Below are 17,815 nucleotides of genomic sequence, written 5' to 3' on the forward strand. Positions count from 1 at the left end.
GAGACGCGAGACTCATGACAAGCTCGAACCTCGAAGCGAGAAGTGTATTTTCATCGGCTACCCACAAAAATCCTTTGGTTACCTCTTCTACAGACCTAGTGAGAATGTGGTCTTTGTAGAAATGAGGGCTGTCTTTCGAGAGAGAGAATTTATAAGCCAAGGAGACAGTGGGAGGCTAACTGACCTTGAAGAACTTCAAGAGTCAAGTGGTGAAGGAACCTCAAACCCTAGCAGTCAACTTGAGGAGGAACCTCCTGTTGATCCGATTATACCTCAAGTTGTACCTCTGAGGCGTTCCACAAGGGTTAGGAATGTACCTGAGCATTACTATGGTTTTCATATTACTACGGAAGGTGAGAAACTTATTAGTGATGAGACACTAGTACGTCTAGATGAACCTAACAGCTATGCGGAAGCCATGGCGGACCCTGAGTCTGCTAAATGGAGAAAGGCAATGGATAGCGAGACACAATCCATGTGTGACAATCAAGTCTGGGACTTGGTTGAGAATGTACCAGGTCGTAAGATTGTAGGTTGCAAATGGATCTTCAAGAAGAAGACCGACATGGATGGTAATGTACACACTTATAAGGCTCGACTGGTAGCAAAGGGCTTCTCTCAAACTCCTGGTGTTGATTATGATGAGACCTTTTCACCAGTAGCCAAGATTAAGTCTATTAGGATATTGCTAGCCATAGCTGTACTTCATGACTATGAAATATGGCAAATGAATGTCAAAACCGCTTTCCTTAACAGAAAGTTGGCTGAGGATATTTACATGAATCAGCCAGAGGGTTTTGTCAGCACTGAGTACCCTAATAGAGTGTGTAAGCTTGAGAAATCCATCTATGGATTAAAGCAAGCACCTCGCAGATGGAATCTTTGCTTCGATGAGAAGGTCAAAGAGTTTGGCTTCTTTAGGAGTGAAGATGAATCTTGTGTATATGTCAAGGCTAGTGGGAGTATAGTTAGCTTTTTGGTTCTGTATGTGGATGACATACTACTCATAGGAAATGACATCCCAACTCTGCAGGAAGTTAAGTCCTAGCTTGGGAAGTGTTTTGCTATGAATGACCTAGGAGAAGCTGCCTATATTCTAGGGATAAGGATGTTGAGAAACCGGAGTAAAAGACTAATTGGACATAGTCAGAGTACATACTTGGATAAGGTACTGAAGAGATTTAGCATGCAAGATTCCAAGAAAGGAGAGTTACCCATCCAGAGTAACACTAGACTGAGTAAGACTCAGAGCCCGAGTACTGAGGATGAGATAGCAGAAATGAGTCGGATACCTTATGCTTCGGCAGTAGGCTCGATCATGTATACTATGACCTATACTCGTCCTAATGTAGCCTTAACTTTAAGCATGGTTAGCAGGTATCAGGGGAATCCTGGTAAGGCTCACTGGACAGCGGTCAAGAACATTCTCAAGTACCTGCGGAGGACTAAGGACTGGGTTTTGACAACCATCAAAATTCGAGTTGGTTCTAGATTTGACTAGACTTAGTTGCACATAAAGGCACTACACATATTAGACTTAGTAACTAGAAGCTAAGTTATAACCTATGACAACTGTCAATTCAGGTCATTCTCGGACTCATGCATCTTTATAAAAGCCATTCATGCACAACATGTCATGGCCTAGTAGTATAAATTAGGTCAAAATCTTGCATAAACTAGGATCCAACTAAGATCTAGGACTAACATACTTGACACTTACGATTCTAGTAAGTTGCTTAACTACAATAGGAAATGCCAATGCTATAATTAGAATGAAACTTCAAACTTTGTTACAATTGAAAAAGGGTATAAAACCCTAAAAATAAATTAAAGTATTCTAATTATGCTTCAATGTGATGGTGAATATCAAACAATATTCCAAAAACACAAAAGAGCCAAAAATCCAAATTTATAAACCTTAAAGCTTAAAAACTTTATAAAATTTGGCTATAAACTTCCTAATATCAAATTTTTATTAATCAAATTATGGATTATACCAATGAAATAGAAATTTAAATTATCATGCATTAATCATAATTTATTAGTTAAAAACAAGATTTTTAAATAAATCAAAAATTGCTTAAAGAATCACTTTTATAAAAATTAGATTTTTATAAAAATTAAGGAGGGATTTTTTATAAAAATTGAATTGAGGAGAGAGGAGGCTTTAATTCCTCAAAAATCCGGCCACTCTCCCCTCTCCCCATGCTCTCTCTTCCCAAAACTCAATCATTAAGTCTTATCCTTCACTCTTCCACTTCTCTCTTCACTCTCTCTCACACTCCACCCTCCTAACACACAAACTCTCTTCCTCTCTCTCTCTCTCTAACTCACGAAAATCCTCCATTCTCTGCCATAATTTCGAGATTAAGGAGGCCTTGAAGTGTTCTTGCTTCTCTCAAGATCAAAACCAAGGTAAACAACACAATCCTCCCTCATGGTTTCATGATTTTACTTCCTCTTCTTCATGGTTTTCTCTACTCTTCGGATTCTATGCCCTTCCATGGCTAGAAATCCTTACTTTTCCCTTGTGGTTTGTAGATTCTCACCATAACACAATGTATGTGTTTGAGATGGTGAAAATCCGGGATCAAACCCATGCAAGGAGTGAAAAAGATGCATATGTGTTCATGTGACTTCAAAACCGAGTATTACATCTTCTTCTCCATTTCTTTTGTGTTCTTGAATCACCAAAAGCATTTAAACCATTTCTAGTACATCTTGTATGCTCATTCACTCCATGCATGTGCTATAAATCGGATCTTAACAGAAGCATGCATGTTGTTCTTGTCAAAATGCCCTAAGATTGCACTCAAAGCAAACATGCAATCTGCCAGATTACATTGTTCAGCTTTGAACGGCCATAACTCGGTCATTACTTAACCAAATCCTAATATTATTTTTGTATTGGATAGCTCCACGAGTTATCGTTCAAACCCAATGGGTCTCACTGTAAAATATTAAATATCAGATTTTTGGCAATTTTTACAAAATGGTTGCGCAAACAGCTCTTTTTCTGTGATCACCATTTTTGCTTTGCGTGATCAATGGCCTTAAACCCAACCATAAATCTGGGGTAAAATAATTTAGAAACGTAACATATCTAGTGAATGATGGCTGAAATTTCGTGGCTTAAAACCTCACTGAATGAGCTACTAAAATTCATGAACTTCAGCCACATTTACATCTCATGCACCAATATATGCAACATTTTATTAACTTGTTTGGGTTCAATATCCCTATTTCCCTTCTGAATAAATTTTGAACATTTTTCCTTTTGAAAGCTCTCACACGCATGTGATAATCTGCAAAATACCAAGAGCTTTTATTATTTCTTTGATTTATTAAAATTATTGCTATAAACCAAGGGCATAAATCACATAAAATACTTCCAGAGGTCTATAAATCCGGAATAAATTAATGGATGAACCCTATGGCGAGTAATAACGCCTCTCTAAATTTCATCAATTTTTGGTGCTGTTTGGTATGATTTCTGATTTTCTTTTTGTTTGGGTATAATAAATCACAAAACCACTTTAGAGAGTGTGAAAATTGTATCTAACAATTTTCGAAGCCCTTACCTGTAGTGGGTGACTAAGAAAAATAATTTCAGAATTTTTCATCATGCCTTACTATTTTTCCCAATTTTTGGTAATTATAATGGCCTAAAAATAGAAAAAAATAGTTCTGATTATCCAAAATTCATGGACATTTACCAGAACATCGTGTTGTACATTAGGAGGTTACATAAAAATGTTGATGATTTTTCTCTACTGTAAACTATTTTTCACCTATTTTCTAAAGTCAAATATACTTAAATACACTTAAATACACATAAATACCCAAAACCGGATTATACAATATGAAAACCCATTTTGGTATTTTTCTCAGGTTACGTATACTGTAAATGATGTTACAAAAATTTTTAGTAATTTATTTTAATTGTTTAATATTTATTCTCCAATTAATGATTATCTAAAGGAACAAAACAAGGAAAAAAAGAAATACAAACTGAAAAAATATCTTTTATATATTTCCCAGCCTAGTTATGTATAGTAACAGTTAAATAAAAAGCTTGGGTAATTTTAGAAACTGTTTTCTATTTATTTCAATTTTTATTGGAATAAATGCTCAAAAATCATAAAATATAATTAAACACCTTGGAAATCCATTTTTATATTTTTCCCAGCTTATTATTGTGTAATAACAGTAAAATAAAAAGTTTGAGAATTTTTATCCTTTGAATGTTATTTTTCGTGAATTTATGTTGTTAAGAAGACTTAAAAATTTGAAAAATAGTTAACCATATTAAAAATTCAAGGAAAATTTTCTGGAAAACCTCTATTGTATTTACAATGAAAATACAAGGTTTGAAATTTTTTGGAAACTGTTTGATAATATTTTACATTTTTAGGAATATAAAACACTTTTAAATTTGTAGAAATACCTTTAATTTATATTACTAAATCTGGAAAATTAATATTCCAAAGTTGTAATTAATCGCACGACTTGTAGAATTTCATTATTTCAGAAAAAGTGTAACCAATTAATATAAAATCCAATGCTAAAACATAAATTGGCATTTAACTATATGTAGAGTTTAGTATATTAACATTAGATTTCGACATGGAAACTCACTAGTGTGTGTTTGATGTCGTAGGATCCCGGTAGTAAGACGTTGGTGCATTCCGAAGTACCACTTGTGCCTACACGAAACATTGTGAGTATTCACGTACTCCCCTATTTTCAGTTTTTAAATGTTTTGGGGTGGAAAAGCATGTCCTAAGCTATATTTCGTATGTATGTGTATGTTACTTTAATTCATGAGGACTGTATCATGGTTAAGTCCCTGGAATCTCTATACACAACTCATTAACTCTTTTGAGCCTATGGTTATTATGGATAGCGCTATCAGGAGGTAGACAACTCCTCACTTGCACGATTCGCTTGAGTGCATTTTACCATTTTATACACTATGTTTGCGATACACATAGTAGTCAATAGGACACGATTCGGTCATTAGGCTTGGGTTGTGAACTCATGAATGGAAACTTGATGCACGTACTATTCTTTATGCACATACGAAACTTGTATTCCCATGTTAGCAACGACACTTGTATACTTATTTTAGCAATGAAACTTGAATACTTATTTTAGCAACGAAACTCGTTACTCATTATAGCAATAAACTTGTTTATTAATTATAGCAATGAACTTTGTTTCTCATTACAACAACGAACTTTTATTACTGAAAACTTATATACATGCTTTAGCAATGAAATTGTTTGCTCATTGTAGCAACGAAATTGATTGCTCATTTTAGCAATGAAACTTGTTTACTCGTTTGAGTAACGAACTTTATCTTTCATGAGAATATGTATGTTGCATCTTATTCGGGCAACATACTTTATTTCTCATGATGACAACGAACTGTGTTTACAAACTTATTTACTCCTTTTAGCAATATACTTTTATTACTGGAAACTTTTATCAAAACTTTGATTTCAACTCATGAACCAATATTTTTTTGTTAAACTTGTGAGTACTCACCAACTATTTTTATAGTTGACGCTCGTTTTACATGCTTTTTCAGGAGTCATTGAGTAAGTGGCACTTAGGGACACTTAAATTTTAGGAGCATTCGCATGTGTTGTATTTCTATTTTCATTGTAATTTCTTTTAAAAGTTGTTCAAACCCATTGTAAATTTGTAATGGTTTTTAATACTATGGTTGGTGTTGTCCTTTAACTTTTGCTATGAAACCCTTTATACTTCCACGCCTCGTGTTTCCGCTTTAGCAGGGTGTGACAGGAAATGGTATCAGAGCCGAAGGTTATAGAGAATACCGGTTTTCCTTTGGAAAACCACAACTATAGCCAAAAAAAATTTCTAAACATTTTTAAAATACTAAACATACTACTGGTATAACTAATTCGAGTACGCATTATTGGACTCTAATTAAGTATAGCCTGGCCAACTATGCTTAATTAAGGAAATTTAATACAAGGCTTGAAACAGTTATACTAGAATTATGTTCAAAACAATTTTCAACTTACGCTTTTGAAAAACAAAAAATTTCGGTGTGCATATGGGCATTGCATATTATAGGCATTCATCTAGGTACACTTAGAAACTAAGTGCACTTTCACCACAATGCCTTTTATTTAGAAATATTCTTATCCGTTATCAAGTGCTAGGTTAACCACTTAGGTTATATCACTAGCCACTCTATGAGCAATGCACTTAGTGTTGAGAATGGGTATTCCTTGGTAGCTATTGACTTTAGATGTAAGGTTAGTAGCTACATATACACTAGTAATAATCATAAGTCAAAACCTATACCAATTATTCCTCAATACCTCTTCATCGTCTTCGTACTAGAGTTACAACTAGGAAAAAGCGTTTCGATATCGACACAAATGATAATTGGAGCATCGCGTAAGGAGGTAGATGAGTCGCCACTAAGTAATCACTTGGATACCAATGGCGGGCATTCCGGATTCGACTCACGATGAGACACAGAGGTTTAACCCATACGTGAGACCTTATTACTATGCTACGATTAAACTCTACATTGTTTCCACCTTGAGTTTAAGACTTAACAAAGGATATCCCTTTAACCTCTATAAAAGGTCATAAACTGCATTGAGACCATAAAACGTTTTACTAACAGTTTTTCTTGTCCTTTATCTCGGGGAAAAGACATTGGCACTCGCCTAAGACTCGCATTAGTATTTAGGTATGATCAACTACACTAACATACTTATCCCTTACTTCTTAATCTTCCATCGAAAAGTTATTTCACTTCATCGATTTTATTTATCATCGATAAAATACGTTATAACCACTTCATTCAACTTAGTATACATTTCCTAACAATTTAAGTCATATTCTTGCTAAAACTCTTTTGACAACTTGCTTTAACTTAACGCTTTTCTTCAAAACTCAATTTAACCAATATTGGTTGTTAACATTGCTATTTCAATTTCATTTCAAATCCATTTCGATGGATATATGTGCTTTTGAGGGCACATAAACCATTTTAAACATTGCTTACCATTTTGTTACGTCTTCGAAAACTAGAAACATTTTCTTTTATAATTGTGTTTAAACTCTTTGCTACAAAACATGGACCAACGACGTTGAAGTTCATTTTATGTGTAAAAGCTTCATTGAATCTTCAAAACACTTTTACTTCGACACATTTAACCGCTTTCTCATTTAGACATTTTAATTTACTTTAATGTGTTTTCTCGAAAACACAACATGATATTTATGCAAATGTCTACTTCAAACATGTTTATAAGACATATCTAACGCTTGTTATTCAAAACATACCTTATTTGTGTACTTTGCTTCAATATAGTTTTATAATCTATAAAGATTCTAAAATATAAAGCATTGCAAAACCTAGTGTTCACTTTTAAATTTCCATTGGCACACTTTTGACAATGCACAATTATTCATCTAAATATGTTAATTCTTTACCTTATCCGTTTTAACCATTGTTGGACTCCAGGTTTCATGATTTTACTTCCTCATGGTTTCATGATTTTACTTCCTCTTCTTCATGGTTTTCTCTACTCTTCGGATTCTATGCCCTTCCATGGCTAGAAATCCTAACTTTTCCCTTGTGGTTTGTAGATTCTCACCATAACACAATGCATGTGTTTGAGATGGTGAACATCCGGGATCAAACCCATGCAAGGAGTGAAAAAATGCACATGTGTTCATGTGACTTCAAAACCGAGTATTACATCTTCTTCTCCATTTCTTTTGTGTTCTTGAATCACCAAAAGCATTTAAACAATTTCTAGTACATCTTGGATGCTCATTCACTCCATGCATGTGCTATAAATCGGACCTTAACAGAAGCATGCATGTTGTTCTTGTCAAAATGCCCTAAGATTGCACTCAAAGCAAACATGCAATCTACCAGATTACATTGTTCAGCTTTGAACGGCCATAACTCGGTCATTACTTAACCAAATCCTGATATTCTTTTTGTATTGGATAGTTCCACGAGTTATCATTCAAACCCAATGGGTCTCACTGTAAAATATTAAATATCAGATTTTTGGCATTTTTTACAAAATGGTTGCGCAAACAGCTCTTTTTCTGTGATCACCATTTTTGCTTTGCGTGATCAATGGCCTTAAACCCAACCATAAATCTGGGGAAAAATAATTTAGAAACTTAACATATCCAGTGAATGATGGCTGAAATTTTGTGGCTTAAAACCTCACTGAATGGGCTACTCAAATTCATGAACTTCAGCCACATTTACATCTCATGCACCAATATATGCAACATTTCTTAACTTGTTTGGGTTCAATACCCCTATTTCCCTTCTGAATAAATTTTGAACATTTTTCCTTTTGAAATCCCTCACACGCATGTGATAATATGTAAAATACCAAGAGCTTTTATTATTTTTTGGATTTATTAAAATTATTGCTAGAAACCAAAGGCATAAATCACATAAAATACTTCCAGAGGTCTATAAATCCGGAATAAATTAATGGATGACCACTATGGTGAATAGTTACCGCTCACTAAATTTCATCAATTTTTGGTGCTGTTTGGTGTGATTTCAGATTTTCTTTTTGTTTGGGTATAATAAATCACAAAACCACTTTAGAGATTGTGAAAATTGTATCTAACAATTTTCGCAGCCCTTACCTGTGGTAGGTGATTCATAAAAATAATTTCAGAATTTTTCATCATGACTTAAGATTTTTCCCAATTTTTGGTAATTATAATGGCCTAAAAATAGGAAAAACAGTTCTGAATATCCAAAATTCATGAAAATTTACCAGAGTATCATGTTGTACAGTAGGAGGTTACAAACAAATGTTGATGATTTTTCTATACTTTAAACTATTTTTCTCTTATTTTCTAAAGTCAAATACACTTAAATACACATAAATACCAAAAGCCGGATTATACAAAATGAAAACCACTTTTGGTATTTTTCTCAGGTTACTTATAATGTAAATGATGTTGCAAAAATATTTGATAATTTATTTTAACTGTTTAATAGTTATTCTCCAATTAATGATTATTTAAAGGAACAAAACGAGGAAAAATAGAAATACCCACTGAAAAATATCTTTCATATTTTTCCCAGCCTAGTAGTGTATAGTAACAGTTAAATAAAAGTTTGGGTAATTTTGGAAACTTTTTTCTATTTATTTCATTTTTTATTGGAATAAATGCTCAAAAATCATAAAGTATAATTAAACACCTTGGAAATCCATTTTTATATTTTTCCCAGCTTATTATTGTGTAATAACAGTAAAATAAAAAGTTTGAGAATTTTTATCCTTTGAATGTTATTTTTCGTGAATTTATGTTGTTAAGAAGACTTAAAAATTTGAAAAATAGTTAAACATATTAAAAGTTCAAGGAAAATTTTCTGGAAAACCTCTATTGTATTTACAATGAAAATACAAGGTTTGACAATTTTTGGAAACTGTTTGATAATATTTTACATTTTTAGGAATATAAAACACTTTTAAATGTGTAGAAATACCTTTAATTTATATTACTAAATCTGGAAAATTAATATTCCAAAGTTGTAATTAATCGCACGACTTGTAGAATTTCATTATTTCAGAAAAAGTGTAACCAATTAATATAAAATCCAATACTAAAACATAAATTGGCATTTCACTATATGTAGCATTAGATTTCGACATAGAAACTCACTAGTGTGTGTTTGATGTCCTAGGATCCCGGTAGTAAGACGTTGGTGCATTCCGAAGTACCACTTGTGCCTACACGAAACATTGTGAGTATTCACGTACTCCCTTATTTTCAGTTTTTAAATGTTTTGGGGTGGAAAAACATGTCCCTAACTATTTTTATGTTTGTTGTATTTATTTTGACTTGTATGAAACTTGGTTGCTATATTTCGTATGTTTGTGTATGTTACTTTAATTCATGAGGACTGTATCATGGTTAAGTCCCTGGAATCTCTATACACAACTCATTAACTCTTTTGAGCATATGGTTATTATGGATAACGCTATCAGGAGGTAGACAACTCCTCACTTGCACGATTCGCTTGAGTGCATTTTACCATTTTATACACTATGTTTGCGATACACATAGTAGTCAATAGGACACGATTCGGTCATTAGGCTTGGGTTGTGAACTCATGAATGGAAACTTGATGCACGTACTATTCTTTATGCACATACGAAACTTGTATTCCCATGTTAGCAACGACACTTGTATACTTATTTTAGCAATGAAACTTGAATACTTATTTTAGCAACGAAACTCGTTACTTATTATAGCAATAAACTTGTTTATTAATTATAGCAATGAACTTTGTTTCTCATTACAACAACGAACTTTTATTACTGGAAACTTATATACATGTTTTAGCAATGAAATTATTTGCTCATTGTAGCAACGAAATTGATTGCTCATTTTAGCAATGAAACTTGTTTACTCGTTTGAGTAACGAACTTTATCTTTCATGAGAATATGTATGTTGCATCTTATTCGGGCAACATACTTTATTTCTCATGATGACAACGAACTGTGTTTACAAACTTATTTATTCCTTTTTAGCAATATACTTTTATTATTGGAAACTTTTATCAAAACTTTGATTTCAACTTATGAACCAATATTGTTTTGTTAAACTTGTGAGTACTCACCAACTATTTTTATAGTTTACGCTCGTTTTACATGCTTTTTCAGGAATCATTGAGTAAGTGGCACTTAGGGACACTTCAATTTTAGGAGCATTCGCATGTGTTGTATTTCTATTTTCATTGTAATTTCTTTTAAAAGTTGTTCAAACCCATTGTAAATTTGTAATGGTTTTTAATACTATGGTTGGTGTTGTCCTTTAACTTTTGCTATGAAACCCTTTATACTGCCACGCCTCGTGTTTCCGCTTTAGCGGGGTGTGACATGGGTCCTTACCCTCGGTGGGAGTGATGACTTGAGAGTTGTAGGGTATAGTGATGTTAGCTTCCAGACTGATAGGGATAATTTCCGCTCTCAGTCGGGCTGGGTCTTTACCTTTAACGGGGGAGCAATCTCTTGGAAAAGTTCCAAGCAGGAGACAGTGGATGATTCAACTTGCGAATCAGAGTATATAGCGGCAAGCGAAGCGGCAAAAGAGGCTATGTGGCTAAAGAACTTCATTGGAGACCTTGGAGTTGTACCAGCTATATCAAAGCCTATAAAGATTTTCTGTGACAGTGAAAGTGCAGTTGCCTTAGCAAATGAACCAAGGGATCACGGGAGATCCAGATACATTGACAAAAAATATCATTTCATCAGACATCGTATAGAAGAAGGACTCCTCGTGGCAAAGAGGGTATCATCGGATGAGAACCCGGCAGATCCCCTCACGAAGGGACTGGGTAGGGTTAAGCATCTCCAGCATGCTAGGAGCATAGGGCTGAAGGATGATATTAGTCTTAGTGGTTAGATAATTTTGAAATTTGTAATATGTAACTGACATTTGATGATGAATAAAAGTTGTGTTTATTTATGAGTAAAGTGTTACTATCTTTTGTCAATTGTTTACTATTATTTCTTTTGCATGTTTTGACTTCCAAAATATTTATGTTGTTTTACATATTATTCAAATTTCCACAGTCAGTCATATGTTGGGAGTAGATATGAAGTAAGACTGTCATGAGTTGGTTGTAGAGGTCTAAGATGTTGGACATGGCCTCAACACTCATGAGTGCTCATAAGTTATGAGTATTGGATTCAACCCACGCTCGCTGGTATCACTTCATGGAATTTATCTTGAGTGATCGCGAGATGGTAATATCATATAAGTCTTCAAACCTAGAGATATGACTTGTTAACTATGAGTTAGTTATGCATTGAACGTGCGAAACCGCATTGGTAACTCGATGTTATAAAACGTGCGTTTGTGTGTAATTTAACAAGTAGTAGAACAAGCATATGAGTCGAAGTTTATCCGTTCCTTCTTGGATTAGAAGCTGATATCTGGGCCCCTCGATGATTTTGCTTTGACCTATGTATCGGGCCCGGTCAGAACTAAGTTGATGTGTTCAATTAAGTTCTTTGTCAAACAAATCGGAAATCGGGAAACAAACTGCTGGACAATAAGTAAGACATTGTTCCATGTATTTGTCTGGTTGATATCTAGAACAGAGGATTATATGATCCCTTATCTGAAATGGCGTACCATCATCTTCTTAGTTCCGAGAAACCTTGAAAAGAGCTACGATTGCCAATCGGTTCCTGAAGTCATACTTGCAGTTATAGTTATTAGAGTTATCCAAGTGGGAGACTGTTGGATAAGGTGTGTAAGTCCATAACTATTTCTGGTATGTACTTGACCCGACCCGGCATGGTCCATTTGGGTTGCATGGCACCATGCAATTGGATAGACTAAATGAGAGAAATAACACTTGTGGTTATTAATATATTATAAGTTCTAATATATTAATAATATTATTTAATTAGTTTGATCAAGAATTAATTTTAGAATTAATTAAGTGATAAAAAGATAACTAATTAAATATATGGGTTGATTATGTAAATCATCCATAACTTATATAGTGGGCTAAGAGGCTCCATGGATAATCAAGTTGGGTTAAACCCATTGGACGCTCCATGGAGGCTCCATGGGAGTTACAAACCCATGGGTCATGGAAATGAAGAGTCATGACACATTAGGGTTTACATGGTGTAACCCTAGATGTGTCAACACTATATAAAGGTCATGTATTCTCCCAAAATCGGCACTACTAAGGGAAACAAGAGGGCTTGGCTGATTTTAGTGTGTTATATTTTCTCTCCAAGTTCACTCCATAGCATTTGGTGTTGTGTGAATCATTTGAGGCATCACACTTGGGGTGCTAGGCTCACAAGGTTTCAAGGAACATTTACAACAATAAGGTATGTAATTCTATCTATTATTTAAATTAAAATTGTTCCCCATGTATGCTAGATAGGATCATAGCCTTGGAAATCAACTTTGCATGATAATTAGACAAACATAGATCCAAGGTTATTAGGGTTGCATGTACACTTAGGAAGTGTTAGAATGCTCAAAACCCATGAATTTTCTGGTTTCAAGGCTTCCAGCTGAGCCTCTCTGATCTGAGCGGATAGATGGGAATGGATGGTCATAGTCAACGCCTTCACCATGCGACCTGAGTACTCCTTCCGGCTGAGGGCGTCTGCTACTACATTGGCCTTGTCGGGATGATAGCATATTTTGCACTGATAATTGCTGAGTAGCTCTACCCACCACCGTTGTCTCATGTTCAACTCTTTCTGATTGAAAGTGTGTTGTAGGCTCTTATGGTCGGTGAAGACAATGCACTTGGTTCCGTAGAGATAGTGTCTCCATATCTTTAATGTGAAGACCACTGCTCCTAACTCCAGATCTTGAGTTTTATAGCTGACTTCATGTGCTTTTAGCTATCTCAAGGCATAGGTAATAACCTTTCCTTGCTGGATGAGCGCACAACCTAGGCCCGGCATAGGCAATAACCTTTCATTGCTACATGAGCGCACAACCTAGACCCTGATTGGATGCATCGCAGTAGACAACGAAGTCCTCCGTCCCTTCTGGCAGAGCAAGATAGGTGTGCTGCATAAAGCATGCTTCAATGTTTGGAATGTTTTGTCTTGCTTTTCTACCCAATTAAAGGCTACACCTTTCTGATTCAGGGCGGTCAGAGGCTTAACAATCCTGGAGAAATTCAGGATAAACATGTGATAGTAGCCAGTGAGACCCAAGAATTGACGGATTTCTGTGGGCATCATCGGTGCTGACCAACTCTCAATCGCTTTGATTTTGGAAGGGTCCACGTGTATGCCTTCCTCGCTAACAACATGACCGAGGAAAGTTACTTTTCTGATCCATAACTCACACTTACAGAAGTTTGTGTATAATTTCTCCGCCCTTAGAGTCTTTAACACTAGCCTCAAGTGTTGTCTATGGTCTTCCTCACTTCAGGAATAAACAAGTGTATCATCAATGAATACTATCACGAACATGTCTAAGAAGGGTCGACACACCCTATTCATCAGATCCATGAACACTGCCGGTGTGTTGGTTAGACCAAAGGGCATCACTATGATTCGTAGTGACCATACCTAGTCCTAAATGTTGTCTTAGGAACATCATCTTCATGGACTTGTAACTGATGGTACCCTGATCTCAGGTCTATCTTTGAGAAGTAACTGGCTATTTGAAGTTGATCAAAGAGGTCGTCGATTCGGGGAAGGGGGTAACGGTTTTTTTTGGTAAGCTTGTTCAGTTCGCGATAATCTATGCACATCCGAAAAGATCCATCCTTCTTTTTCAAAAATAAGACCGGGGCTCACTAGGGTGAGGAACTTGGTCTGATGAATCCCTTGTTGAGTATTTCATTGAGCTGGCTACATAACTCTTGCATTTCTGCCATTGCTAGACGGTATGGGGATTTGGCTACGGGGGTACCTCCAGGAATTAAGTCGATTCAGAACTCGACTTGGCACTCGGGAGGAATTCCAGGAAGATCTTCAGGGAAGACATCAGGAAATTTGTAGACTTCCGGGATGCACTCGAGGTCTTTAAATTCTTTCTTTTCATTAACGACATAGGATAGAAACGCTTGACAATCCTTTCGCATATATTTTTGGGCTTTGATGCAGGAAATGATACGAAGACTTGAGCTGAGTTTATCACCATAGATAAGGAGGGCTTCGCCAGATGGCAGGTTGAGACGAATGGCTTTTTCATAACAAAGAATATTAGCACGATTGGGGCTCAACCAATCCATGCCGATGATGACAACGAAGCCTTTTATGGAAACTGGCATGAGGTCAACTGGAAAAGAATGGTCGTTTAAGATTAGGGTACAACCTATGAATATGTCATTAGTGTTCTCTTTATTACCGTTAGCCATTTCGACGGTAAATGTTTCGGCTAAAGGTTAGGATTTATGCTTGAGTAGATGCTTAAATGGATGACTAACAAAACTTCTCTCCGCACCAAGATCAAAATGAATGCATGCATAAGAGTTGTCGAGGAGGAACGTACCCGTAACTGTGGTGGGATCAACAACTGCTTCCTCCTGGCCCATGGCTAGCACTCTCCCTATGTTTCCAGATGTTGCCTTCCGGAAATTCCTCTTGTAATGCCCAGTCTCACCGCATCCATAACAGACTTGGCTAACTCCAGCTCCAGGAGCCTGATTGGTTGGTTGGACTTGCGTCTTGCAAAAACGAGTTGTGTGCCCTTTCTTGCCACAGTTATTGCACAACATTTCATGGCACGACCCGTGATGGTGGAAGTTACACTTGTCACACACTGGGAGGTTTCCAACATATCTACTTCCAGGTGCTGGAGTGGCAGGAACAGCAGAAGGAGTGGTAGCGGCATGAACTGCCACTATTTGTTTATTGGAGGGCTCCTATGAAGACTTGCCCTTGCACTTATTCTAGAACTTTTTCTTTTCACTACTCGCCTTTGGTGCGGCTAGCACGGTTTCATGATCAACCCCATAATCTATCAGGGTCTGAGCTATACACTTAGCACTATCAAACGTGAGAGGTTTTGCAGCTAAGACCTTTCCTTGAGTTGGGGGTGTCAATCCCCATATGTACCTCTCGATTTTCTTTCTTTCTGGGGTAACCATCCCGGGACATAGAAGAGCCAGGTCGCAAAACTTAGCAGTGTATGTAGCAATTTCGAAACCCTTCATTTTAAGGTTCCAGAGCTCGTGCTCTAGCTTTTGTGTATCTCCCCATGGGCAATACTCTGCAAGCATTAACTCTTTCAAACTCTCCCAACCCATGGCATTGGCTACCGGTAGAGTTAAGGATTTTACTCGGCTATTCCACCAGGTCTATGCTCTATCTGTGAACGTGCAAGCGGAACACTTCACCTTGCTTGCCTCAGGGCATGCACAAATTTCGAAGATGGATTGGATCTTTTCGAACCAACGGGTCAGGGCAATGACACCTTCACTGTTGTCAAAGGATTTGGGTTTCGCGTTCGTATTCGTAAAGTCTTTGTAGGAACACTCCTTCGGATGTTCCTGAATACCATCTAGATTAAGGGGATGGGTACCACTTCCTGATCTGCTAGAGCCGCTTGAATTAATCTACGACATCGTGGCAGCTACGGCTTTTGTAACTGCTGCCTGGAACATGGCAGGATCAAACTGAGGAGGTGGTGGTGGCGGATTTATCGGAGGGTTGTTGTTCTTTCTATTGGGTCTCTTCCTGGGAGGCATCTTTTTCTAAAAGATACAAGGAGGAAACGACGATAAGCTTTCTGCATTGATCATGAATCATATATTTTCGAACATGATATATCTTAATCTTATAGCGATAACAAAGATCTACAACAAAGGTTTACTAACATAAACAAGGAATCACATGTCTTTCTTTTGTGAGGATTTGTACTACTTGTAAAGGTTCCTTGCAGTGTTATAGTGTTATAAAGTAGTCCTATAGTATTTTAACTATGTGCTTCTTTAGTATTGAATTTGGTGAGTTTTAGAATTTTCGCGACACTACAGTCACTCCCAAACACATGTTGTTCATATCTCAGAAAAATATAGTTGATCAAGTTATATTGGCCCCACATATGATTACATAAATACTTTTATGTAGTTTTTACTATGATACAACTTCTTGTATGTAGGTATGCTTGTATAGTTCTTGTAAAATACTTATATTTTAAAAGTATATTGTTAGTTTCAGAGCTCTTCGACCCCTTTAGTATTTATAGTTGCATACCATGTAAGGTTTGATATACATAGTTCATTATAAACAATTGCTCTGAAACCAATCTGTCACACCCAAACCGAAACCGCGGAAACGTTCGGGGGTGGAGGACGTCATGTAAAGTATCACAACAATTGCATCATAGTAATCAAAGTAAACACAACAAATACATTGAATAAGTAAAATAATTAAATCTATTTGATACATAGTTTGTATACACCAAAAGTATAAAAAAAATATAAAAGACGTGACTCTATACGCTCCGTCTTCTCAAAAGCTGCGCGAGTACCTATCTATTGATTTCCTAAGAATATAAGCGGTTTTGAAAAAGGTATCAGCATTAAAGCTGGTGAGTTCTTAAGAATGCTTTTGAATGTAAACCTGTCTTTGAATTTTTAAAAGAATGTTTGTTTGCTTTCCAATATTTTGTAACACATGTGTTTGTTACTGAGTTAGATAATATGCATGGTTACCACCAGCCGTATTGTGTATCGTTATTTTGATTGAAGACCCTTTTTATGAAAAGTTTGGCTACCACCAGAAATGTATAGACGTTCTATTTGAAAACCCTGGTTACTACGAGTAATGAATAGTAGTTTCATTACTTAAAATAAAACCATGTATTGTATTCCTGGAATCCACCACTGTAACGTATAGTAGTTCTATTAATTAAAATAAAACTAGATGAAGAATGAAATTTCGTAAACAAAGATTAGTTTATACTATTGTGAGTCATATAACCATACTTGATATGATTGATGACCTCTACGACATTCTTCAGGCGTCAGACAGTATGATATCTGTCACCCTAGACATGTCTGCCTAACTGTAGCTAGAAGTTTAGGTGTGGCATTGTTAGTTCGAATAGATTTATTCACAAATCTCACGCTCTCCCTCCAGGAGACTGTGGTGACACTAGAAGATATGATTTAACCTGTACCCCGAAGGGTACAATTGAAGAGTTGTCTCACAATCCTGTATTAATTAGTTTACGTGTAGTTTTGTATTGTTTTATTGTATTTGAATCCGTTTGTATACTTGTAGAGTAATAATTAAAATTTAATAATTATTTAGT

Source organism: Lactuca sativa, chromosome 2 (assembly GCF_002870075.4).
Source record: "Lactuca sativa cultivar Salinas chromosome 2, Lsat_Salinas_v11, whole genome shotgun sequence".
NCBI lineage: Eukaryota > Viridiplantae > Streptophyta > Magnoliopsida > Asterales > Asteraceae > Lactuca > Lactuca sativa.